Consider the following 25,978-nt stretch of genomic DNA (forward strand, 5'->3'; position numbering starts at 1 on the left):
GATAAGAAAATGGGGTCAACAGCAGGCTACAGAAACCAACAGAGACAGCTGACCTGAACAAGGGGGAGCTCATGCCCCCCAAGATTGATAGCTGGGAAACCAGCATTATACTGACTCAGACCCCCTGAACGTGGGTCTCAGTTAGAAGTCCTGGGCAGACTCAGTTAGAAGTCCTGGAACCACGATGTATCCCTGGTGCACAAAAGGACTTTGGGAGCACATTTCCCATGGAGGGATACTTCCTTACCCTAGAGATATGGGGGAGGGCCTAGACCCTACTCCAGATGACTTGACAGATTTTGATGATCCCTCCTCGAAGGCATCACTCTCCCTGTACATAGCCTTGTAAATGTTCTTGCTATTAAACTTCAATTTTAAAAATAGTTAACATGGTAAACATCAGCTGAAATGTATTTTAATTCATTAAAAAACTGCTGAAAAGGGGCCTGGAGAGATGTCTCAGTGATTAGGAGCACTGGCTGTTCTTCCCAAGGATCTGGTCCAGTTTCCAGCACCCACATGGTGGTTTACAACTAGTAATCTGTAGCTCTCATTTTAGGATACCAGATGCCCTCTTCTGGCCTCCTTAGGTACCACATACACACACATGTGCGCACTCACATGCACATGCACGCATGAATGCATGCACACACAGTACACATACATGCATTCAGGAAAAAAACACTCATATACATAAAAATCAAATAAATCTAAAACCAACAACAACCAAACTCTAATGAGTAGTTTGACATATGAGTAGATATTGGGAAATCAGTACCCTATGTCTGGAGTAGTAAGGTTGTTTTTATTCTCTGTGATCTGCTTGTATTTTGCAGCAACACTGGTTCTGCTTAGCTTGGCTCTGCCCATTGTAGGAGTTACCAGTGGACATGGTGGCACCTGGAGAGCTATGATCTGGTTGAAAGAAATCATGCTTGATCTAGTAAAGATAATTAGAATGAAATTTAAATTCATTTCAAACTCATGGATTCAGCAGGTGGAATACCATCTACACCACACTGTTGTGAACTCTAAATGTCCAAAAACACAAAGAAATTTTGAAAAAAAAAAAAACCATGTACCTACCAACACATTGTACACAAAGGTACTTTTTGGGAAGTATATCTTGTGGTATATGTGGAATCAGTGATTTGATAGCTACCACTATTACTATTGTTTTCTTCTAATAAAGACAATAAAAGACTTTTTAACATTTGGGTCTTGAAATCCCAGGAAGCCTCATAGGTATCAGAAAGCCTTAATAACAACTCAAGGATAAGTTTGTTGACTAAACAGATAAAATTTATTTTTATGGGCTGTTTTCTTAAATGGTCAAAACTTAGCCAAACACAAACTTGTCTCCCCACCCTAAGTTCTGTCCTCTTCCTCCAGTCTGCTCTGTCTTGCTGGGCTTGCTATCCAATTCTCAGATTTGGGCAGGCTTCATCTTGCTCCTGGGATATCCTACTCATATCTTGAGTCTCTCTTTTGGCCTCAGATGGGTGTGGTAGGAGAGCCAATAAACTCCTAGAAAAAAGAAAGAAAGGAAGGAAGGAAGAGAGAGAGAGAGAGAGAGAGAGAGAGAGAGAGAGAGAAGGAAGAAAGAAAGAAGAGAATGCCCTGAATATATATCATGCTGCGCATTTTAATGATAATTTCTTTTCACAGTCCACATTATATGAGAACAGAAATTTTGTCAGCCTATTTCACTACTGACTATCCATGTTCTATTTCCATCCTTGACCCGTAGGAGCAACTAATGTTGGTTCAGGAAATGAATACATGAGTCTATCACATTAGTGTTAGTTAGCTGCCCCTTTAAGATCAGTGCTAGAAACTGGTAGGCAGTACAAAGGTGCAAGGTGCAGTATAGCTGAATTGGGGTGAGAGGGGTGAGACATAACATAGCTCTGGTCTGTCCTCACCAGCTCACTCGCCATCTACATTTTCCAGTGTGAAAATATTCAAATCAGAGGGTTAAAAATATCAGGTATCATAACTTTCTGGTCAGGTAATCAGCCAGAAACTTATTTCATCATTCAAACTGGAGCTGGAGAACATACGACGACAACAGATACTAAGAGTAGTAATGGCTTCACTATAGAAAAATAGGAACTGTCTTGACCGTTAGAAAGCTTCAGGGTCAGAGGACAGGAAGGCTGTTCTTGGGTAGTCAAGGGATGTAAGAATCCCAGTGTTTAGTCAGGATTGTATAGAGGAACAGAATTTGTGTCTGTGTGTGTGTGTGTGTGTGTGTGTGTGTGTGTGTGTGTGTGTGTGTGTGTGTGATTTATGAACTCAGTTTACAGTAAAAGAGTAGCAACAGTGTCTCATGTATGTGAAACTGAGAAACCAGTAGTTGCTCAGTTCATTGGGCTGAGTACCTTAGCAGTCCCAATTTGGTGCTGAAAACCTGAAAGTTTCCTAGACAGCTACTCATCCTTAGTCATTGATGGAAGTCTTGAAACTTTAGAATCTGCAGCAGCAACAGCTCTGTGGTAGAAATGAAACCTAATCAAGCAAAATGCAAATAGGTTTCCTTCTGTCACATACTCTTCTATCTGGACCACTGCCAGACCCCTGGCTTGCTCATCCTGCTTTCTTATAGAACTCAGGACTACCAGCCCAGGGATAGCACCACCCACCATGGACACTCCCACTAACTAAGAAAATGACTTACAGCTGGATCTTAAGGAGGCATTTTCTCAACTGAGGCTCCTTCCTCTCTGATGACTCTAGCTTGTATCATATTGACACACAAAACCAGCCAGCACTTAGAACAGGACAGACAGGCAGAGTTCTGAAGTTTTCTGGTCTATCACCACAAATGTCCTTGCTATTAAAACTACTGCATCAAATCCAAACTTAATTTGGAGGAGCACATTGGGGTATCCATTTATAATTTTTCAAAACTTTGAGATGACTAAGGTATCCCACAGGGGTCTGTAAAGGAACCAACTTCTGAACCTCACTTTGAAGACATGCTTACCAAAATGTATTAATGCAACCTGGGTGTCCCATGCCAACCCACTGTGCAGGTACCTTAAATTAAGCCTTTGTGTGTGTGTGTCATGGAGCTTTTTTCCTAATTTCTTTCAGTTTTTTTTTCCTTTCTCGTGAATTACTTTCAAGCCCTGACACCTTCAAGAAGTCCTAGGGTGCTATATGTTAATAAAAAGCACTTCCAAATAGACAGTGGGTGGGTAGTGAATTAATTGGAAACCTCAGACTACTGTGCTTTAAGAAAACCCTGCTGTTTCCACTTTTGCAGTTTCCCACAAAACAGCATTCTTAGCGTTCTAAGAAAAATAAAAGCTGATATTACAGAGCCCTGAGAGTCCAGTTTTCTTTAACTCCTTCATGTCCAACTGACCCCTCCTAAGAAGCCCTCAGCCATCCTGACTGGAACAGAAGATACCAGCTTGTATTTACCAGGGAGTCTGTATACAAATGAATGCAATTATAAAGGTCCATGTCTGCTTTAAATAAATTTCCACAAACTCTCCTCTGTCCAGACATTAGCAGTTACTGTTGCAAAAACTCAACCCACATTGACATAAGCAAAGAAGACATCTGTAGTTATCAGTAACAAGGAAACTGGACATTTTCTTGTCTGGGCATGCCTGCAACCAGTATTCACATGGTGCCAGCAGGAATCTTTCTCAATTTGCTTCTTCCCATGTTGTTTTGTCACAACGTAAGGAAAAGCCCGAAGCTCTGGGACACCGTTCTCTCCAATTAGCAATGCTACGACAAGAGAACATTATCCAACAGTGGTTTCACCTAGACTTCCAAGGTTGCTGCTTGTTCCACAAACTTGAGTAATGATCTCTGACCCAACTTTCTCCAGTGGAATAGAGTATTCTGATTAGCCTAGGGGTTGTAGGTGCCCTTCTGGGCTATCTCATCAGAACTACACAGCCTAAGGATGTACACACATGTATCACACAAAACACCTTAGTTCTCAGATATAAGAGTAATGGTGGCGAATTTTAGTTAATGCTGAATATAATGCCAGGGATGTAGTTGGTTATGGCAATAGCTGAGCACTAAGTATCCCACAGAGTTGCTCACAATCAGTCTAGGAAAGAGATACTACAATTATGCCTATCTACAAGAGGAGCAAACAAGAACCTTGGCCCCTTCCTCAAGATCTCCCCTTTTTTCAAGTTATCAATTAGCTCTTCCGTATCCTGTTCATATTTGTTTGCAGCAAAGGAGCAGTCATTCCTTACTAAGCACTCAGTCTGATAAACCTGCCTTTGGGGTCCTGTGCACTTAATTTCCCCTCAAACTGAGGAAGGCACCAGCTCTCCTCCTATAGCAAAACTGCAGGGCTTTAAAAAGTGGAATAGCAAGGTATTGGCTCCTAAGATGCTAAAGTGTCTGGTTTTCAATTCAAGTGCCTGAATAGCAATCCTTGTGTTTGTTTTTAATCAATGATTGATTAATTAATTATGAATAAGATTCAATATATTGTTGATGATAGCTTCTCGACAATGAATTACCTGTTTGTATTTTTTTTCTTTGAAAAGACTGGAAATTTTATTGGAATTATAATAAGCACACTGAGCTCATAAATAAATTTTAGAATAGACATCATGATGATTGAACCTTCTAATTAATAATACTATTCTATCTACATTGTAGCTTTCTCCTTTTACAAGACTCACGTGTTACATGTGGGCCTGTTTGGTTTTATAGTGCTCTGGTTATCTGAATTTTCTATTCCTAGTAACAATTTAAACTGAATTTTTTCTGCATTATTGTTTACTTTTTTAACCTGTTTATAATTTTTGTCCATAATATTTATACTATCTGTTTGTATTATTGATCTGCAGCAGTCTTTTATATAAGCTAGACATTTACCTCCTGAGTAGTAAGTAGGAAGCATCTCCTCCACCTTATTATGTGTCTTGAAATTTTAATTAATTAATTAATTGAATATCTTTTATTTTTAATCAATGAGGAGAAAGAAGGAGGGAAGGAAAAGAAGACAAAAGCCAGAAGATCTCTGCAAAGCTTTCTGAAATACGGTGATCCAAATTAATTCATTATTCATGTAAGGTGTCCAGGCTTAAGCAAACCACATCATGAATTGTATTAATGCAAACAACATTATGAATTGAGATGCTTACTATATAAAATAATCTCTATTGCTGGGAGAGGCTCACAAGTTCCCAAACCTAGCTGAGAGGCTTTTGACAATTGATGACTCCTCAGCTTTCTTAAGGGTATGAGATCCAGTACGTCAAGCACTCCAGTGGATGGCCCCACACTCAAGAGACTATGAGCAGCTAATACTGAGCTCGGTTGTTTGTAAGAAAAAAAAAAAAGACTTGAAATGGGGGGATCGTGGGTGGATCTTGGAAGGGTTAGGGGAAAGAATGAGGAAAGAATAATTCAAAACGCATTTGTATGCATGTAAAAACATTCTCAAGTAATTAATAAAATATTATATTTAACTTTGAGAGACATGAGAAATAATAATCTCTACACAGCAGAAAATGAACCAAAAGGCTTTATTCCTTCCTCATCATTTCAAAACCTAGCAAATGATATTTAAGTATATCTATTGAGATTATTATTAGTTCATTGGTGTTGATATGTACTGTTCACTCTATTGTCCATTGTTTAATATGCCATATGAGGAGACATATACATGATGGATTCAATGTGAAAACTTGATAAGTGTTTTCAGGCTGACTAAAGGTCTAATATCAAAATAATGCAAGAAATTAGAGATGAATATAGTAAGTCCTAAAAACTGCAAAGCTTATCTAAATTCCAAATAAAGCAAAATATTTGCAGGTTAAGAAAAATCTTAAGGTTTTGCAAGGAAAAAATACAAAATAATGAAAAATACAAGACACAAGTTTATGGAGATGCTACATACTTATCATTGGTAGTTGAATATCTGGGTTATATAAAAATCTACAGATCAATAATATGAACAGATAGTGGGAAATGAACAAAAATATAAAAAGACAGGAGAGAAGTCATAAATGGTGAACACAAATAAAAAGACATGCTCAATCTTACAGACACAATATTCAAATATCATGTGGATATCATGTGGAGAGGAGGTACTAACACATTATAGATGGCAAGGTAAGTTTGTACAGCCACACGAGGGAACAATTTAGTGGTACCAATTAAGATTTTAAATGCTCACTCAAAAGTGTGTGTGTGTGTGTGTGTATGTGTGTGTGTGTGTGTGTGTGTGTGTGTGTGGTTACTTAATATCAATCATAGCCCAGTTACAGAATTCTCTGTAATTATTTCCTAAAATAAGGACAATGCATATGAAGTAAAATGGAACTACCACCAAAAATTATTTTAGGGGAAATTGGACTCTGTAAAAACACATGCTTCTTTACACCATTTGTTGCATGCGTACATATACACTTGTGATAATAAAAAGAATGATTCACAGATTATGGTGATGATCCAGAGAATAGATAGACATCCTGGATTAAGGTGATTTAGTTAGATTCAGCTAGAATAATACATGCTCAACAAAAACTATAGGTGAAACCAGAATCGGTGGATAAAGATAATTCTTGCCATTTTTTTTCAATGTTTACATTTTCTAGATGGTAAAATCATTAAATAGGGAATGGGGGGTGTAATACCATGGTAAAATTCTTGCCAAGCATGTGTGAGTCTCAGCTTTGATCCCAAGGACCATGAAAGAGCAATAAAAAGTCTTTATTTCTATGAACCCTTATCAAGTCTTACAAGTTTCAGAGACACGTTTCCTATGGGCAAAGGGAAGGATACTAGCTGGACAAACTGCATCAATGTCTCCATCACTGCAGTTGACCCTGGGGTCAAATAAATATTTACCTGTTCTTAGTTCATTCTCCTTTACATCCATATCACAGTGGCTTCTTACAGTGCAATCTCTAAGTCAAGAAACAAATGACAGAATAATCTTTCTTTCATCACCAGTACACTCTAGGTGCTTGTACCACACTGAATTCCCAGCAGTGGTGGCTGGAAAAGCCTGCTTCCTCTCTTGTGGTTCGTCAGATGTCTTTTTAAATGTTGTACGCACTACTAGAATACCCCCCAATTTTTAAAAGTCTGCTTGCTTTTAAATAAAGTATAATTTAATGCAAAAAACAAAAGCACATGGTCAATGATGGCTAACTTTGGGTATAGTTCTGACTGAAATTTCTCTTACTATGGGCAAGATGGAGAACCTCTCACACCATTACATTTCCATTTGGCATTCTTGGCCTGTGCTCTTTTTATTAAGAATCCATTTGTATTTTCTAACAGGGTCACTGGTGTTTTTCATCCCTATTAGAAACATTCTTTTTATATTGAAATTCCTAGTCTCCTGTAAGAAAAGCTTAAAATATGTTCTAAAAACTTATTATTTTAGCAGAGATCTAAAGGAACTGAGTAGATGAGGTAGGAGGCTATATTTAGAAGGATTGTTCATTTATCTGAGGAAGGTTTGTGGGCTGACACAGTGTTTTCATTGGGAAGAATGGGTGAGGATCGTATGTATAATAGGCAATTGAATTGAAATTCAAGAAATAGGTCAGAGCTAGATGTACACATTTGGGAACTGAGTGATTGAAGCCAGGGATCTGCAATTAGCTGCAGAGCAAGTAGAGGAAAATGATACATAATAAGGACAAAATGCAAGTGTGATTTATGTGATAAATTTATTAAGTTTATTTTATGTGTGTGTGCCTGTGTGTATGTATGTGCACCACATGCACACAGGTGCATGTAGAGCCCACAATCCCCTGGAACTGGAGCTACAGATGGTTATAAGTTGCTCTGTGAATGATAGGATTCAAATCCAGGTCCTATCCAGGAATAGCAAGTACTCTTACCTACTGTGACATCTCTCCAGATCCGAAGTCATAGGTTTTGATTCTGACAACCATACCTTTTAAAGAAATGGACATCTCTACCATACTACAGCTTTGAGTGATAGATTCCCTGTCTCTTTTCTGTGCTTCAATGATTATTTCCTTTAAAAGAAAAAAATAACAAGTGTGCTACCAAATACACTGGACCATAAAGAACAATATGCCAAAAAAAAAAAAAAAATCAGACTTTCTTCAAAGTAAGAATACTTTGGAGAATAAATTAGACATCCCAGAAACCAAAGAAAAGAAAGAAGAAATTGTGAGACCTTTTGTGGTACAGACCCTTGAATTTTTATCATTAGTCACACTCTCCTTATTTCTAGGTATCTGAAGCATCTGCTTTTACTGCCCAGATGTGAAATGGCCATTGTGCAAATATGGTTGGGAGAAGGGTGGATGAGACCTACCGACAGTGAGAGTACCAGTTTGCTGACATCCTGGAACCATCTTTTCCAGACATCTGGAGTTGGTAATTAAACCTCTCCCAAGTGGACAGTTGTTTACATTAGTCTAATGATGAGGTTTATGTCTGGGGGGGGGAAGGCATATTTCCAATATGCATTATACACATTATATGGCTCTTTGAATGTATTATTTCAGGGTAATGCCACTAACGTTTACCATACCATCAAAATAAACATAGTGGGTCAGGGCAGAGTGAAGAACAAAGACTGCATGGCAAGGTCAGGATTCCTAGATTCCAGTGTGTGCTCTGAATAGAGGCAAGTAAAATGGCTGTGTTCATAATTAAACTGTATTTACTATTAAGAGGAAGGGTAGAGATGCTTACAAGCTACCAAGTTCCACTTCCTTGAATGACCAGCCTCTCAGTGTTATCTTTGCGGCATGAAGCCCTTGCCAACAACATGAGCGGTAGTCTGGTTTTTGCCATGAGAATAAAACAATTTCCCTGTTTAAGTGTATTGTACCACCAAAGATGGGGTGGATGAAGCTGTATTCTCAGTGAGGTGTCGTCTAATGCCTTAAAGCTCTCAGAGTACTGAAGTAAATGTATGGTTTGTCTAACTCACCTGGACCCATTTGGAAGGACAAAAATAAAGGGGTAATGTTAAATTATTCTTCCCTACTCCCTGCCTCCCCCCCCACAAATATCCCACCCTAATGAGCCGGTCTTGTGGAAATGAAAATATTTAACTCAGAGGATATGATGTGAATAGGCTGACACATTTAGCACTGATATGAATGCCTTGAAGTAAATAATCACCTCTAGCAGGAAACAGCCAGAGAAGAGGGATGCAAGCCTGATGAAACAAGAAACTTGAAAGGCAGAACCCAAAAGCCAGCAACCCTGAGGGCCAGGAACTGGAGAATATGCTTCTTTACAGTCATGGGTGATTCAGTACCACTCAGTACAATGCAAATCTAGGACGAATTTCTTCCCTGTGATTTACAGGAGCCTGAGTCTGAACTGGGTGTCCCTACTCTGCCACCCACCCATGGCTAATATGGGCCACAATACTTCCCTCTGATAACCTTGGGTTTCCTGCCTAGTGACACAGCAAAACAGCCTATTTATTTGACCCTGTACTGGTGCCAGGCACCATGCTAATAAAGATAATACTTTTGCATCATGCAGGGTGTATTGTTTAGGATGTCCTCCTGCCTGACTAAGTATGCCCCATAGATTTGATCATTTACCCTTCACAAAAGTCCTGTGAGGTTGATGTTATTATCCCCATTTCACAAGAAAACTGAAGCACAAAGTAATTAAGTTACTTACTTGAAGAGACACAACTGTTAATAAAGGAAGACAGCCACCAGAGCCAAAAAAAAAAAGGTAATTAAAAATCTTCTTTTAAACTATTTTGTGGTGGTTCAAGTCCTTGACTATGTTTGAAAGAAGATATAGTCAAACAATGACATGTTCAGATATGGTTCCTTCCACAGAAGGATATTGCAAAGATGCCCTCCAGAAACAGGTCAGCTCCAGAGCCTAGGCATCTAACCCTAAGAGTTCAATGATTGAATAAATCTTGTTCACCTTTACAGTTATATTCAAAGAATTTTAAAAATTAGTCTTTGAGCCAGCACTAATAGCACTAATAGCTATATATATATATATATATATATATATATATATATATATATCTGTAGTAGCATTCTCTTTTGTTTTTAATTTATTTTTTTCTTATTTTACATATTGATCCCAGTTCCCTCTCCCTCCCTCCCATGCCCCCTGACCACCCTCCCTTCCCACTCCACAGGAGGGAGGGCCTAGTCTCTACTCCAAATGACTTGATAGATTTTGTTGACCACTCCTGGAAGGCACCACCCTCCCTGTATTTTCTTTTCTTTTCTGCTCTTTGAGGTGCCTGTGACCCAGCTCCCAGATAAACACACAGAGACTTATTCTTACTAATGAATGAATGCCCAGCCTTAGCTTGACTTGTTTCTAGCCAGCTTTGCTAATTTAAATTATCCTGCATGCCTTTTGCCTCTAGGCTTTTACCTTTCTCTAATATAGATAGATATATAGATAGATAGATAGATAGATAGATAGATAGATAGATAGATGATATAGATGTATAGATATAGATATAGATATAGATGTAGATATAGATATAGATATAGATATAGATATAGATATAGATATAGATATAGATATAGATATAGATATAGATATAGATATAGATATAGATATAATTTTTTTGCCTTCTTACTCCGTGGCTAGCTGTGTGGCTGGGTGGCTGACCCCTGGCATCCTCTTTCCTCCTTTTCTCTGTCTTCTCTCTTCTCCATTCTCTCTGCCTGCTAGCCCCACCTATTCCTCTCCTGCCTGGATACTGACCGTTCAGCTCTTCATTAGAAAAAAAAAAAAAAAAAAACAGGTGTTTTAGGCAGGCAAAGCAACACAGCTTCTCAGAGTTAAACTAATGCACTATAAAAGAATTCAATATATTTTGCATCATTAAACCAAATAATCCACAGCATAAATTAATGTAACACATTTTAAAATAATATTCCATAATATACACCCAGCAGAGGATTCATAATTCAAGCAAAGGAGGACATTCTCTTGAGGTGGGGGACATGACAAACTGGGCAGCTAAAAGCAACAAAAACATGTTGTCTCAGAAATTCTGAAGCAATGAATCCACAGGGCCATTTCCCAGGAAGAAGCTCTTCCCCTTCAGCTTATATCTTCCTTCTGTCAGCATCCCTGCCTTGAGATCTGTCTCTTCCCTGACAGAGAATGCTTGTGACAGCACTTGGGATTCACACAGGAAATCCAGGATAATCACATCTCAAAAACCCTTAATAACATCTGCAAGGACCCATTTTGAAAATAAGGCAACAAATTCCCGGGATTTGATGTGAATATTTTTGGAAAAGAGTGTATTTTAAAAGATTTGTTTTTAATCTATGGGCATGTGTATCTATAATTATGAACACATATGTGTTGTACCATCAGAGGCCAGAAGAACATATGAGGTTCCCTGGAACTGGCATTATAGACAGCTGTGATCTGTCCAATATGGGTGCTAGGAACCAAAACTCCAATCCACTACAGGAACAGCAAGCAGTCTTAAGCACTCAGCCATCTCCCCCACCTCCAACAAAGGAACAATTTTTTTTAACTCTTCAAAGTCTAGTATCAGGGATGGTGCCCTGGTGCAGGTGAGCCCCACTTCAGAAAGGTCAATAGTTCACACAGAGACACACACACATGTAACGAGAAGGGGTTTTTCTTCCCGCCGCCAGGTTTAGTCCTGCTGTTGTGCCAGCCCCAAATAATACACAGAGACTCTGTATTTGATACAATGCTGTTGGCCCGGTTACTTGTTTCTTATCGGCTAGCTCTGCCTTAATTATTAACCCATTTCTGCTGATCTATGTATTTCTCTTACCGGGGAGCCGGCAGCTGGCGTCCAGCTCTCTCCAGACTCTCCATCTTGGCTCCTCCTTACTACTTCCTATTTTCTCTTTGTCTCCTAGTCCCTCCTATCTTCCTTTTCTATTGGCCAACAGTGTTTTATTATTAACCAGTATGAGAAACATATATACATAATGGCATCTCCCATCACACACACACACACATACACACACACACACACACACACACACACACACAGAGAGAGAGAGAGAGAGAGAGAGAGAGAGAGAGAGAGAGAGAGAGAGAGTAAAATGTTCAATAACAAGGTCATATAAGCTAAATCCATTCCTTGTCACTTGGTCAGTCCAACTTTCCAAATCCTAAATTTTAGTTTCCCAAAATTGTATCAAGTCCAAGGTTAAGATGCCCTGGTACATTTATGCAGTGGCCACTTATGCACTGGGTCTACAGCCCACCCATCTGCTAGGCTCAGCCCAGAACACGTACTTCATGCCAGCCATGCTTCTGAAAAGCACAGGCTTTGAGGCAAGAGCCTACTTCCAAGAAGACTAAGGGGACTTTGTGTGATGTCAATTTGCAGCTTCTCAAATGTGCTGCTGATTTTTTAATGCCTTTGATCAAGAGAAATGGCAGAATTTTGTCCATATTCAAAAGCTGATCTACCCTGACCTTCATTATAATCAAGTCTGTTATGGACTTTGTAAGAAGAGTGGTTGTAGGGTAAAGCTCTGACAAAACAGAGAACAAATCTCAAGGTTGGTGGCAGCCAGTCTGGGCAGAAATCTGAAAGGATACTACCAATGCAAAGGCATCAACCGACAGTAGTTAAGCCCCTTGACAAGTCTGCCTCCAAATAGAAATTGGAAAAGAGAGGTGGAAACCGTTTCTTTTCTTGAGGGGAAAAGGAGTTAAGTACAGTAGCAGATGGAACATGGCCTTACACTAATCCAGGCAACATAATTAAGTTCCAGAACCACGCCAGCAAAGGAAGACAGTATTCAAAAATATCAGGTGTCTGCCAGAGATTTTTGCCAGAGAGGTTTCTGTGAGGCATTTGGGCTGACAGGGATGAAAACGCTGCTGAAGCTAAGTGTCCAGCAAGCTCTATGCAGAACACCAGAAAGAGCTGCTGCTGTTGTCATATCCCTTGGCAAAGAACACTTGATTGCCTCTGGGGCCATTCAGCTGTATGCAGACTTAAGGGGTGGTCAGAGATTTGGAGTTGTCTTGGCAGTAACAACAACAAAAATAGCTACCCACCTGCTTACACAGCAATACCCACTCCCCCAGCTCTATTCCTCTCAAAGTTGAACTACAGCAATGACTTTAAAGACAATGCCCATTATGGAGAACAAAAAGAGTAGAGCCCAGGACCTCACCTATTGTAAAGGCGAGCTTCAAATTCAGTGTGAGAGAGAGATCTTAAAATATAAAAACTGGTAGGATGGTTCAGTGAATAAAAGCCCTTGCTGCCAAGCCTAACGACTTGAGTTCAATTCTTGAAACCCACATGGTAGAAGAAGAAAACTGTTTCCTACCAGTTGTCTTCTGGCTTTCACCAGTGTGCTGTGCATACATACATGCATACATACCTACATATATACACAAAAAACACATGTAATAAAAAATAAGATATAGAATGATAGAAGACATCAATGGCCTCCTCTGACCGCCATATGCATGTATAAGATTACACACATCTACACACACATGTACATGGCGCTATGCCACACACAGACAAATGAACACACACATACATAAAACCATGCCCATTGACATTGCCTGACTAGTTTTTCTGCACTGTATTGAATAACAGCATGATTTAAGGACCTTAGACTCTGGAGCCAGACGAACCTTGATGTTTGTGAGTCTCACCAACTTCCTAGTATGTGATCTCAGGGAAATAACTAAGTCTCAGTTATATTATTTTTTTTTCTGTAACTAGAAATTATATTTCCTGAATCAGAACAGTATTGTAAAGAGTAAATCAACACTATAATAAAAGACAATCAATTCATAATATGACACATGGCAAGAGAGTTTTTAAAAAGTTACTAGCTTTTAAGGCAACAATTGACTGGAGAAAGCCATGTATATGGGGGCTGAAGAGGTGCCTGGCACACAAGCATGAGGGCCTGAGTTCAGATCTCCAGTACCCACTAAAATCCAGGTATGGCAGCACATGGCTGTAATTTCAGTCCTGGGCAATAGAGGCTAGTGGATTCCTGTGGTTTGCTGGCCACTCACAATAGCCAAATCAGTGAGTTCAGTTTTCGTGAAAGGCTCTGTCTCAAAAGATAGAGGGCCAAAATGACTGAGGAAGATGTCTAATACAAATATCTAGCTTCTACTTGCCCCCAGCCTCCACTCACACACAAGCACATCCATTTGAATACACAGACACAAACACACAGTAGATGTGGCTATCAAGAATGAACACTGAGGTCATCCACACACAGAAACTCATGAAAAGAGAAGAATAGCCAACAAGCTATGTTTTGCCTGTTTATGGATTTCCCTTTGTTGTCCCTATTTAAAGGGTAGGTTATCACTTTCATCTGATCTTAACAAGTAAAGAGGATAAACAAAGGTAACAAAGACTAACTACCTACTATATGAGAGCAAGCAGGAATTCTCACATGGTCCCACCCTCAGGACCTCACAGATGTGCTAGCTCCAAGCACAATTGGCATATCACCCAGTATGTTCCAAAAAGACCACTTTCCCTTCTACTTTCTTTATAGAAGGAAGCAGCCTTCCAAGTCTGGAAAGCAGCATGAACTCAGACAGCTCTGAGAAAACCAGCCAGCAGCACCTGGACAGCTCCCAGGACCAGAAACAGCACCCCTCCACCCAACTGAGGGAAGAGAAGAAGCTCCTTCCCAGCTGCCTCATTTCCAGGTAACTGTAAGATTTATGTGTCTCATACAGGCGACTGCCCTCCTGGTATTTCTATACTACTTCCTCCTGGCAAGTAAATGAAGCTTGATTGAGCTGGTTTGTGAAGAGTTGCAGCTCTGAATTAGAAGTTAACATTTGTTGAGCTCTGAAATTCAATAGTCAAACTCAAACTACTGCTTCACCATTATCTGTGTGAACTTGTACAAATCAGAACACTCATTTTCAGTTCTATGTCTTTTAAAGGAAGATTAAAAAATGAATCTATATTCATAAGTATAAATAACCTGGTGTTGGGTAAATGGTTGTGGTTGATGGAAGATACTTCCCAAGAGAAAGCAACATTAAAGAAAGGCCTCAAGAATGTTCTAGAATTAGCCACAAGAACAAGAGATCAGAGTATTCCAAGCAAATCTGACTCGTTCAATGCAAGCCCACTTAGGTCACAATTCATCCCTGTTTATCAATGTCAATCACCCTTCCTATCCACCACAAATAGACATTTTAGAGCCAAGATTTTGTTGAAACTTCTGCCCTTTTGCAAGAAGTAAAACTTCTTCAGCATAGCCTTAAGTTACTCAGAGAAAGAAGGAAGGATCATCAGGTTGCATTGAAAAACTCAAAAGATCTCCATCTTTGCACCATGGAGAACACTTGTTGGTCATTTTGCCAGAGAAAACCAACAAATTGAGTGCCCCTTTCCTTCCTTGATTTCAAGATGCTAGCCTCAAACTGCCTTCAAGCCTAAACAATGAATGACCTGGTTGAAAGGATCATGCTGGTTCTTTGCCCGCCATAAAAATGGACTTTCTCAGTTTCCACTGTGGATGAAAATGTAGTATTTCTGTTTGCAATTTCAATTTCACAGCTGACTGGCATCTGCAGAGACAGAGAATTCTAATAAAATTGCAGAAGCATTTAATACAATGACTGGCAGGTGGGGGAAGAGTGGCTAACAGCTCCGTTTTTCTGATTATGTTAACAAAATATAGCATTCACTTTTCCTAATGTACCAACACTGCTTCATTTACAATTTAAATCTGATGACTAAAACCAGATATCTGGGCTTATGTGGTAGGGGGCAATGTTGTTTAGCATCTGAATGATTCCATGATACATAGATCATTTTCCCCCTTTCTAATTGGACAAATTAACATTCCACCTTCCACACTTAATAAAGTTTCACAAGGACAAAATATTGTCTGAGTGCAATGTTGCATCAATAAATTATTTATGCACACTTGATTTGTAAATTAAGCAACAATAAACAATTATTTAACCATAATAGAGAGCCCTTTAAATAAAAACTGAGCCTGGTAGGATGTAAGAAAGCTGAAAACCGTTGCAGATATGATAGTGTTATGATTAATCTTGGTTGTCAACTTGACTATATCAGAAATCAACCAAAACCCAAGCAGCTGGACAAATCTGTAAAGGATTTTCTTGGCTTACTCATTTGAGATGAGAAGACCAACCCTAAATCTGGGCTACAGCTTGTAATGGCAGTCTACATCCAAGGACATGAAAGAAGGAAGCTTTTTCTTTTTGTCTGCTTATCGGCACTCTTGCTAGCAAGTTCATCTTTCCTATTGCTGGGGAACTCCTCTGCTTGGTATCTGAAGCTCCAATGTAGACTGAAGACCAGCATCTCTCTAGGAAGCTTCCAAGACACTAGCACTGGTTTGGAAGTACTGAGACATTCAGTCTTGTGCACTAACAACTACTGGATTCTTACTTTCTGTTAGCAGGCACTCACTATTAGAATACTCAGACCACATCCTGTAAGCCATTCTAATTAATCTTTTGTGTGTGAGGTGTGTGTTGGGGGAGAGGGATGATTTCCTGCTCTATCAGTTCTGTTCCTTTAGAAAACCCTGACTACAGGATGAGGCACATAAATACCCCTTGCAGAGAAATGAGTGACTCAGCAGCTTGGAGAGAGAAGGTACTGGTGCCTGCTCACCCATGACAGTTGGCTGTCAGGATTTCCTGGTGTCCACACTGAAAGGAAAACTATAGAGAACAGCAAAGCCAGATGTAAATGCACCTTGCTGAGGGTCTCATACTGTGAACTTGGTCAACCTTTTGCACTGAAGTCTCAATTATGATCACACCAGAAGTATTGAATTAGTTTCCAAGTGCTAGCACATGGAGTCTAGGTAGATGGCCTTTGTATGTGTGCTGTGCAGAATAACCATGTCTGTTATTTGATGGGAGATGCCATTATGTATATATGTTTCTCATACTGGTTAATAATAAAGCACTGTTGGCCAATAGGAAAGGAAGATAAGAGGGACTAGGAGACAAGGAGGAAATAGGAAGTAGGAAGGAGGAGCCAAGATGGAGAGTCAGGAGAGAGCTGGACGCCAGCCGCCTCCCCGGTAAGAGAAGGCCATGTGAAAATACATAGATCAGCAGAAATGGGTTAATAATTAAGGCAGAGCTAGCCGATAAGAAACAAGTAACCGGGCCAACAGCATTGTATCAAATACAGAGTCTCTGTGTATTATTTGGGGCTGGCGCGGTAGCTGGACAATACCAGGCGGTGGGAAGAAAAACTGTACTTGTTACAATTATTCATGATAGTGCAAATATCAGGGTTCCTGGTCTTCAACCACCAGACATACCTCATGACTCTGGGGCAGAGCTAAAGAAAAAAGTTTACTTTTCTTGAAGAACTGGATTTAGAGATTACTAACCTAGCTTATTTCCAGAGTCTAAAATGAGATCATACACAGGGAGATACCCAAGGATGTATAACTAAAATTAAAATAGAAAATACCCGTGTGTGTGTGTGTGTGTGTGTGAGAGAGAGAGAGAGAGAGAGAGAGAGAGAGAGACAATGTGTGTGAGCGAGAGAGATAGAGAGAGATGCTGGTTTAAATGCAAATGGCCTCTATAGGCTCATATTTTGAGTGCTTGGTCTCAGTTAGTGGAACTGTTTGGAAAGGATTAAGAGGTATGATCTTGTTGAACATGTGTCACTGGGGGTGGGCTTTGGGGTTTCAAAAGTCCATGCTAGACCTAGTCTCACCATTTTTTTGTGTGCTGTCTGCAGATCAGGATGTAAGCCCTTCTGTCTTCCACCATGTTCTCTGCCATGATGATCATGGACTAACTCTAAAACTACAAGCAAGTCCCCAATTAAATTCTTCCATTTGTAAGTTGGTGATGGCTACTTCTCAGCATAAAACAGTAACTCAGACATGTGTGTGCATTTCTCTGTGTGTATATGTGTATGCATGCCTCCCTTGAACATTCTCTCTTTCTTGCACGCGCGTGTGTGTATGTGTGTGTGTGTGTGTGTGGTGTGGGTGTGTGTGGGTATGGGTGCGTTGATTGATATGCATCTAGGCTATCCTTGCACTCCTAGCCCTCCTGCCTATGCTTCTGCCTATTGAATGCTAAACATAATGGCAGGAAGTATGTTTTTAATTAGCTGATCTTACAGCTACCTTCAGTTGCTTCAAGACACCATGCAGGTGGAAGAATTTGTTACTGCTCTGTTGCTCAAGCTGAGTTTTGCAAATCCTTATGTCTTAAGACCCAATTGTGTATTTTGTGCAGCTATGTGAGTACCTGGGAGGTTTGGCTGAGTGTAGACAAGAAACTAAATTAAAAATCAAGAGCTGGAACTTGGAGCAAAGACAGATGAAAAGTTAGAGCAGTCAGTGGCTCTCTGAAATCCACAGCCAGCAATGAAGACAAACAGAATGTATTCAAATGGAAATGGTCCTGTGTCCTGCACCAGAACACAGACTAACCTAAGGATGCTGAGACAACTTATATTAGTCTGTTCTCAAAGCTTGCAACATGGTTGCTAGTCTTAACTGTGTGATTCATCCTCTAAATCAAACATTAATCATCTAGACTCCTCACTTTAACCAGATAGAGAAAGTACATCAGAAGAAATGGGGGGGGGGTCAGGTTTCTTGAGGAGGATTGAGGACAAGCAATAGGGGGAGGGGCTAGAAGACATCCACCAAATTATACCTCAGTGTTAGCTGAAAACAACCTTGCCAATCTGTATGATAAGGAGAATGTCATTCTGGTCGTCCCACCTCTCAGTAGGCTTGCAGGGTCACAGCTGATGTTGTCATAAAGCATCCAAATAGTATGAAGAAATCAGCTGTCCAGACACACTAGGATCACCTCTCACCTGGGGCAGAATGAATGCCAAGTTTAGCTGATGATTGTCAGCAAAGCATTTAAAGAAGGCCAGTTCCATCATTCTGATACCTGACCCACTGCCAGTGGGGTCTCCCCTGCCTCTTTTCAGTCTCATTAGTTGCCATGGATGCAGTTTCTTATCTAAATGACGTTTTAGTCGACATCTGCCCTGCCACCACCCCCCCCCCCCAGAGAGAAGTGGGAGTCTCCAAGGAGAACTTGGGAAATATTTCATCATTTAATCATGGTTAGTACTCTGACTTCTACTTCACTGTATATTTTTTCAGCTCACATAACATCTATGTCTCTCTTTAGAGATTCATGGTAAAAAGCAATGAGTAAATTAAATTAGGCCTGTAAAACATAACCTCTGGCACCCCAAAGGCACAGAAAGGCAGAGCATGGATACCTGGCTAGATCTTCAGAATGGTTCCCCATACATCACTAGTGCAACAGAGAAGGAACACAAGTACCTGTGCATGCCAAGCTCTGTGCTAGAGATCAAACTAAGCCATTACACAGACAAGGATATCAGGACTCAAAAACTGTTAAGTACAGTGGAAATAAGTATCTACATGAGTTACTAATGTCCTAGAGCTTCAAATGAATCAACTTGATCAGCCTAATAACTTAGGAGCACCAGAGTCAAAAATCCAATCCAAGCAATTTGGCATTTAGCTTAGATACTTAAGGCCAAGATGATACTAGTTAATCAAGATGGTGCTATAGGTAGGTTATTAAATCTATGTTGCCACCCATTTCTCCTGAAAGTTACTTGTTTTCAATGCAAATCAAAATCTGAATTCCTTGGCAGAGGTATGTGTGCATAGTTGCATGTGTGTGCAGACATGCATGCACAATTATGCATGGGCATGTCACGGCCAGAGAGTAATCTCAGGTATCACTACCATTATTTTGTTGTTGTTTGGTAGTTCCCTTCCTTCCCTTCTTCCTTCCTTCCTTCCTCTCCTCCTTCCTTCCTTTCTGTCTTTCTTCTTTCTTTACTTCTTTCTGTCTTTCAAGACAGACCAGGGACTCTTCAAGCAGGCTCAGCAGAATGGTTAGCAAGCCCCAGACAGCTACCTGTCTCTGCTTCCCCAGTGCTCCTCATACTTGTAAGGCTATTCACCCACTGAGCTATCTCCCAGGACTCCAAATCTAAATTCCTCCCTAATATAAACCTAGACCCTTGCAATCATTTTAGCTAAGCATTTCATTCATGGATGCTCAGTAACCAATTGACTACTGTTTTAAGTTTTCATTTTACAGTCCTTTCTAAGCAGTGTATTTGGACTCTAAATAAATTGTAAAGTGTTTGTCCCACATCCCTAGGGGTTTCTAGGCAGAGGTCCTTAGCACAGAAAGATGTGGCAGAAAGTTAGTTAGCAGTTGGCTAACACAGAGTGGAGGTGTGGAACAGTAAAGGGAAAGAACAAGAAGGAAATATCAAGTGAAAATGGAAGGAAAGGTATTGACTGAGAACCTACAATGATCCAGGATTTTGATTGAACCTTCTCCAGAGGCCATGGTACTTTATCTACATAGTAACATATAAAGTCCTATGTATGTATGTACATATGTCATACTCTCCTCAAGATTGTATGTACCAGGTTTTTTTTCTTTTAGGCCACCAACCAGCTCCCAAATCATGACACAGAGACTTGTTATTACCATTAGCTACAAATGTTCAGCCTAGCTTACGCACATTTCTGGCTAGCCTTTCAAACTTAAATTAACCTGTTTCTCTTTATCTATCTTTTGCCCTAGGATGTTTTACTTTTTCTTTCTTTCTTCTGTATATCTTACTTTCACTGCTTCCCCTGTCTAGCCGGCTAACACCTGCCTGGCTTCTTGCCCTGGACCTGTCTACCTCATTTTCTTCTCTCTTCTTTCTCTAATTCCTCCTTGAGCCTAGATTTCTCCTCATACTTATTCTTTTTGCCTGCCAGTCCCACCTAACCTTTCTCTGCCTAGCTATTGGCTGTTCAGCTTTTTATTAGATAAATTGGATGCCTTAGGTAAAACAAATGCAACTCATCATTACATAATTCAACAAATGCAGCACAAGCAAAAGTAACACACCTTTACACAGTTAAAGTAATGTTCCACAGCATAAACATCTCTGCCCAGTTAAAATAATATTCCACAACAATTATATCACCCATGTGCAGAAAATATCCAAATTACACAAGTATCAATCTAAACCTTAGATCAAGCTCTTCCTATTCAAATTGCCTACTCTAAGTTTAGTGTTTTAATTACAAGTCTACTGAGAAAAGAGCTATTGATCAACCATTCTGGTCTTCATTCCTTCATCCATGAAATAAGCAGAAAAAGATCATTCCCTCAGAGTTGTTCTAAAGAGACTATGACATCATGAGTTTTTAAAGCACGTGCAACTTTCCTTGGCACACAGTAACCTCTGGCTTCAGCACAATAGGGGTATTAACAGGAGCTGGGAGATGTGCTATATGCTGCACTAGGTCTTGTGTGCAAAATTGTACCTGTCTGACGAAACAGTCCCTACATTAGTACAGTTTGCAAATTCCAGGCATCACAAAGACTGCCAGAGGCATTCTTGAGCTGAGCCATGCTTTTTTCAATTGTAAGGTGCATACCAATCACCTGGGCATCTTGCTAAAATGCAGAGTCTAATTCTGTCTATCTACAGAGGGACTTGAGGTTACACATTCTTGCCCAATTCCTAGGTGATGTGGACCCAGAGAGTAGCCAACTACCCACAGAAACCTTTCCTATTTCTTAGTCGAAATTTCCTCCCTCTCAAGTGCCCAAGATAATGAAAACAAGCCAGAGAAAATAAATCATCTTCAACAACTAAATGTCAAATAAATTAAAGTCTCAAGCACAGAGAGTATAAAAGCTATTGAAGGCAGCTTCCTGGGGCTTTGGGGACAGAAATCCTTTCTGTGAATTCTCCTCGCAGCCAGCTAATCATTGAGAGGAATGAATGGCTTCATTTTCCTCAGCATACTCCAGAGTCAAAAGGAGTAAGAACAAATTTGTGTGTGGCCCCAGGTCTAATCTGAAAGTTTACTCTTTCCTCAGTCTGTTGAACCAAAGTATCCAAAGAAGAGAGACTTTGAGTTCACGCATCTCTCTTTGAATATTTAGTCTTTCTTCTCACAAGACTCTTTCAATCTGACCCTCTCAGGCTGATTCTTCCCCACCAGCAACATTTTATTTTCTTCTGCTATGTTATGAAGATAAATGTTACAAAAGTTCATTTGTTATTAAATGAACATGGGAAATGACAGGGGCTCTGAGAAGCCATTAAAATCATAGCACGTTAACAGCCAAGCAGACCTTCTTCACCCATGCCCCATGGGATCCAGCAGCAACAGCAATTAAGATAAATGAGGGCTAAGAAAGTTAGACTGGAAAAATAATTACTAATTTTTTTCCACAGTGTGATTCATACATACTTCAAGTGGGCTTCTGAGAAAGAGCATAGCAAAACTTTGGAAGTTCAAAGTTTCAGGGTGTCACTAAGCCCCTTCTATCCAAGGCCACCTCTTTCTAAGGACAACACCAAGACCATGCATACCCAAACAGGAGACTTGTGTGGGAAGAGCAGAGAACAAGTACAAGGAATTTGTTCCCTTTGCCATTTGACGAAAGCAGCCAGGCACACCATCTGGTATTGGTACAACTAGGGTTTTAAGTTCCATAGCCACCTAGATGCAATGAAACAAGCAGATCACACCAGAAACACATCAGTAGATTTTGTCTATTTTTTCCCCACATACCTATCCCTCCTTTTCTGGGAATTCTCTAAATGGTCCTATTAAAGGTATAATGGAAATAACATTATAAGCTGGCCCTGGGTTGGGAAGATGGCTCTGCAGGTGAAATGCCTGCCTTGCTTGCCACACACATGGTAAGAACCAGAGCTTCGATTCCCAAAACCCACATACAGGCTGAGACAATGTGGCTGCCTTCCTGTAATCCCTCTGCTGGGAAGGTAGACAACAGAACTACCCGAGTCAGCAAACTGGATAGCTGGCTCAGCTGCAGAGGCTAGCCCTGGGCTCAGATGGAGGCCGGACCACAGTGAGTTAGTTAGGTGGAGAGTAACTGAGGAAGACCCCTGATTCCAGTCTCAGGCACACACACATACACAAGCACATGCAGCTTAACACATACACAGAGAGAGGGAAAGAGAGATAGGGAGAGAAGGAGAGGGAGAAAGAAAGAGGGGGAGAAAGGGGGAGGAAGGAAGTGGAAGAGAGGGAGGAGAGGGGGTAGAGAGGGGAGAGGGAGGTAGGTGGGAGTAGAGGGGGGGAGAACAAGAGCTCAGTGTTTAGATTTCTGATTATAGATAAACCTTTGTTTTATACTACTTCATGAACAATTTCTAAGGTTAGTGTGACATTAAAAGAAGACAGCACATTTATATAGTATAGTTCTTAGCACAATACTTGGCATTTATATACTTGATTGCTGTCCTACATCGGAGAACTCCTCAGTCATGAGTGAAAGAGGAAGCAATGATGTCAAGGTTCTGTCCTCTCTAACAAAAAAGCTGCCTCCCCTGAATATTAAGTCATTGGTGGATAATGATATGATTCAACATCCAGGGACAAATACTGCTTCACTCTCCTAGGGTCAGTGTCCCTATGTGGAAAATATGATGGGTAAGTTGAAATGCTTATCTGATTGATATATAAGGGATTTCTTTAATACTTCTGATTAATTGTCCAGAGGGTCAAACAAAAATCCAAAGACCCTCTCTTTGTGGTTGAGTTGGAGACTGACTCTATGATAAGAGATGCCCCAACTATCACTCGATTATACTTCCTTACTTGGTGATATCTATGTCCCCCTTTCCTCCCACTAACAGGAGGGTATTATAATGCATCAGTCACTACCTATGGTCCTAGCATAGCCATAATGCTTATATGAGAGGTATGGCCCCACAGACTCATAAAAGAACTAAGCAGTGAAAGAAATGAGTGCAGAGTCTGTAGACCATGGATGACACTTAGCTTCTAGAACTATAAAAATGATTCTGATGCCCTTAGTGTATCTTACACAGCCTGTAGGACTCCGGAAGAGCAATGCTGCAACTCTGACAGAACTGTTTCTAGTTTTCCAAGGACCAGGAAACCTACTCTGACCTAAGCCCACACCAACCATACTGAAACCACTCCAAAAATCCAAAAATTGAATATCATTAGCCCACAAACCAGGTCATTTCTCACTGTGCTCTTCACAGCAACCATCACAATCTCAGTTCCTTCACCCTTTGAGCTAACCCCATGAATTTTTCACTGGAGCAGTTTATACCACAAACTAAAATGTGATCCTGAGAGCTCAATTCACAGATGGGTTGAGAAAAGGCTAACCTGACAAATAACTTGCATAAGTGTCCTTTCCTTGGTGACCTTTTAACATGCAAGGGCTAGAATCCACTTCAGGTGTAAGTCACGTAGAGTGGAGCTAAGATAGACACACATGATAACCCATAATTCTGACAGGGAACCAAAGTAGAGTGCCTTAGATTTTAAGCAGTGAGTTTCACAGCACCCCCAAAATAGCTATATCATCATCTGTTAGAAACATGGGCTCCCAGGGCTAGGGAGACAGTTCAGTTGTTAAGAGCACATGCTATCGAGGTCTGTCCTGCATAGTATTTTTGTTGATGTTGTTTGTTTATTTGTTTGTTTGTTTTTGTCAACTTGATGGAAGTTAGAGTTAGTTAGGCAGAGGCAACTTCAATTGAGACAATAGCCCCACCAGACTGACCTGAGAATAAGCCTACAGGAAAAATACTTGCTTTATTATTGATGTGGAAAGGCCCAGCCTGTTGTGGCTAATAGTTCTGGGTGCTATAATAAAGTAGGTTGAGCAAGCTGCCATGAGCAGCACACCAGAAAGCAGAGGCTTCAGACCCTGCTGAGTCTTCCCCAGATGACAGACTATAACTTGTAAGCTAAATAAACCCTTACCTCCCCAAGTTGCTTTCAGTCATTTTATCACAGCAATAGCTAAGACAAGGACCTAAGTTTGGTTCCCAGAAGCCATATCAGGAAGCTCATAACTACCTGTAATTCCAATTCTATGGGATCTGTTGCTGTCTTCTGACATTCATTGATGCTGTGCTAGCACACAAACCCACACTCATGACACACACATATCTACATAATTTTGGCTTTAATACAGACCTACAAAATCAGAACCCATTTAGAAATCTGTACTTGAACAAGGCCTCCAAATGATTCCAATAATTCAGCCAAACTAAAGTTTGATTACCATGGATCAAGATCTATGCCTCTCAAAATATGTTTCATCAACCAGCATTATGGCTTACACACTGGCTAGAGGCATAGGCCATTCTGACACAACTAGAACTGATGAATCAGAGTCAACACTTGAATGGAACCAGGCATGCCTGTGGTGCCCATAAATACATGCAGACAAAAATCACATATAAACAAATCTTTAAAATGTCAATATATTGGAGCTATAGAGCTGGTACAATAGTAAACAGCCTAGTTGCTTTTCTAGAGGACCCAGCACCCCACCCATGTGGTAGCAAACTGTCGCAAAACATGACCTCATTATTTAAAAATACACAATCTAATGCATGAATACATACCAGCATATGGAACATGCAAAAATCCTGCCCCCCCAAAAGACTCTAAATTAGTTATGAGCACTTTTTTATGAAGGACAACATAGCAAATATGTTCCAACTTATGGGCCACTTGACTCTGTGGTTAGGGTATTGTGACAACTACAGAATGCCTATATACAAGACTATGTATATGTTCTAATAAAACTTTATCTACAAAAACAAGTGGGGGAGGCTAGAGAGATGATGGATCAGCAGCTAAGATCACTGGTTGCTCTTCTAGAGGTCCTGAGTTCAATTCCCAGCAACCACATGGAGGCTCACAACCATCTGTAATGAGATCTGGTGCCCTCTTCTGGCCTGCAGGCACACATTCAAGCAGAACACTATATACATAATAAGTAAATAATCTTTTTAAAAAAATGAAAGATCATATTATTTCCTTTGGTAATAGTTTGCTAGACCTCTGTTATAAATTATTAAAAGTGGATTCTTTCAGAGCATTAAGACTTGAGAGAAATGGGCTTAGAAAGAATTTTCATTTCTACCCCCACAGACTTGAAT

This window comes from Phodopus roborovskii, unplaced genomic scaffold (genome assembly GCF_943737965.1).
Source record: "Phodopus roborovskii unplaced genomic scaffold, PHOROB, whole genome shotgun sequence".
Classification (NCBI taxonomy): Eukaryota; Metazoa; Chordata; class Mammalia; order Rodentia; family Cricetidae; genus Phodopus; species Phodopus roborovskii.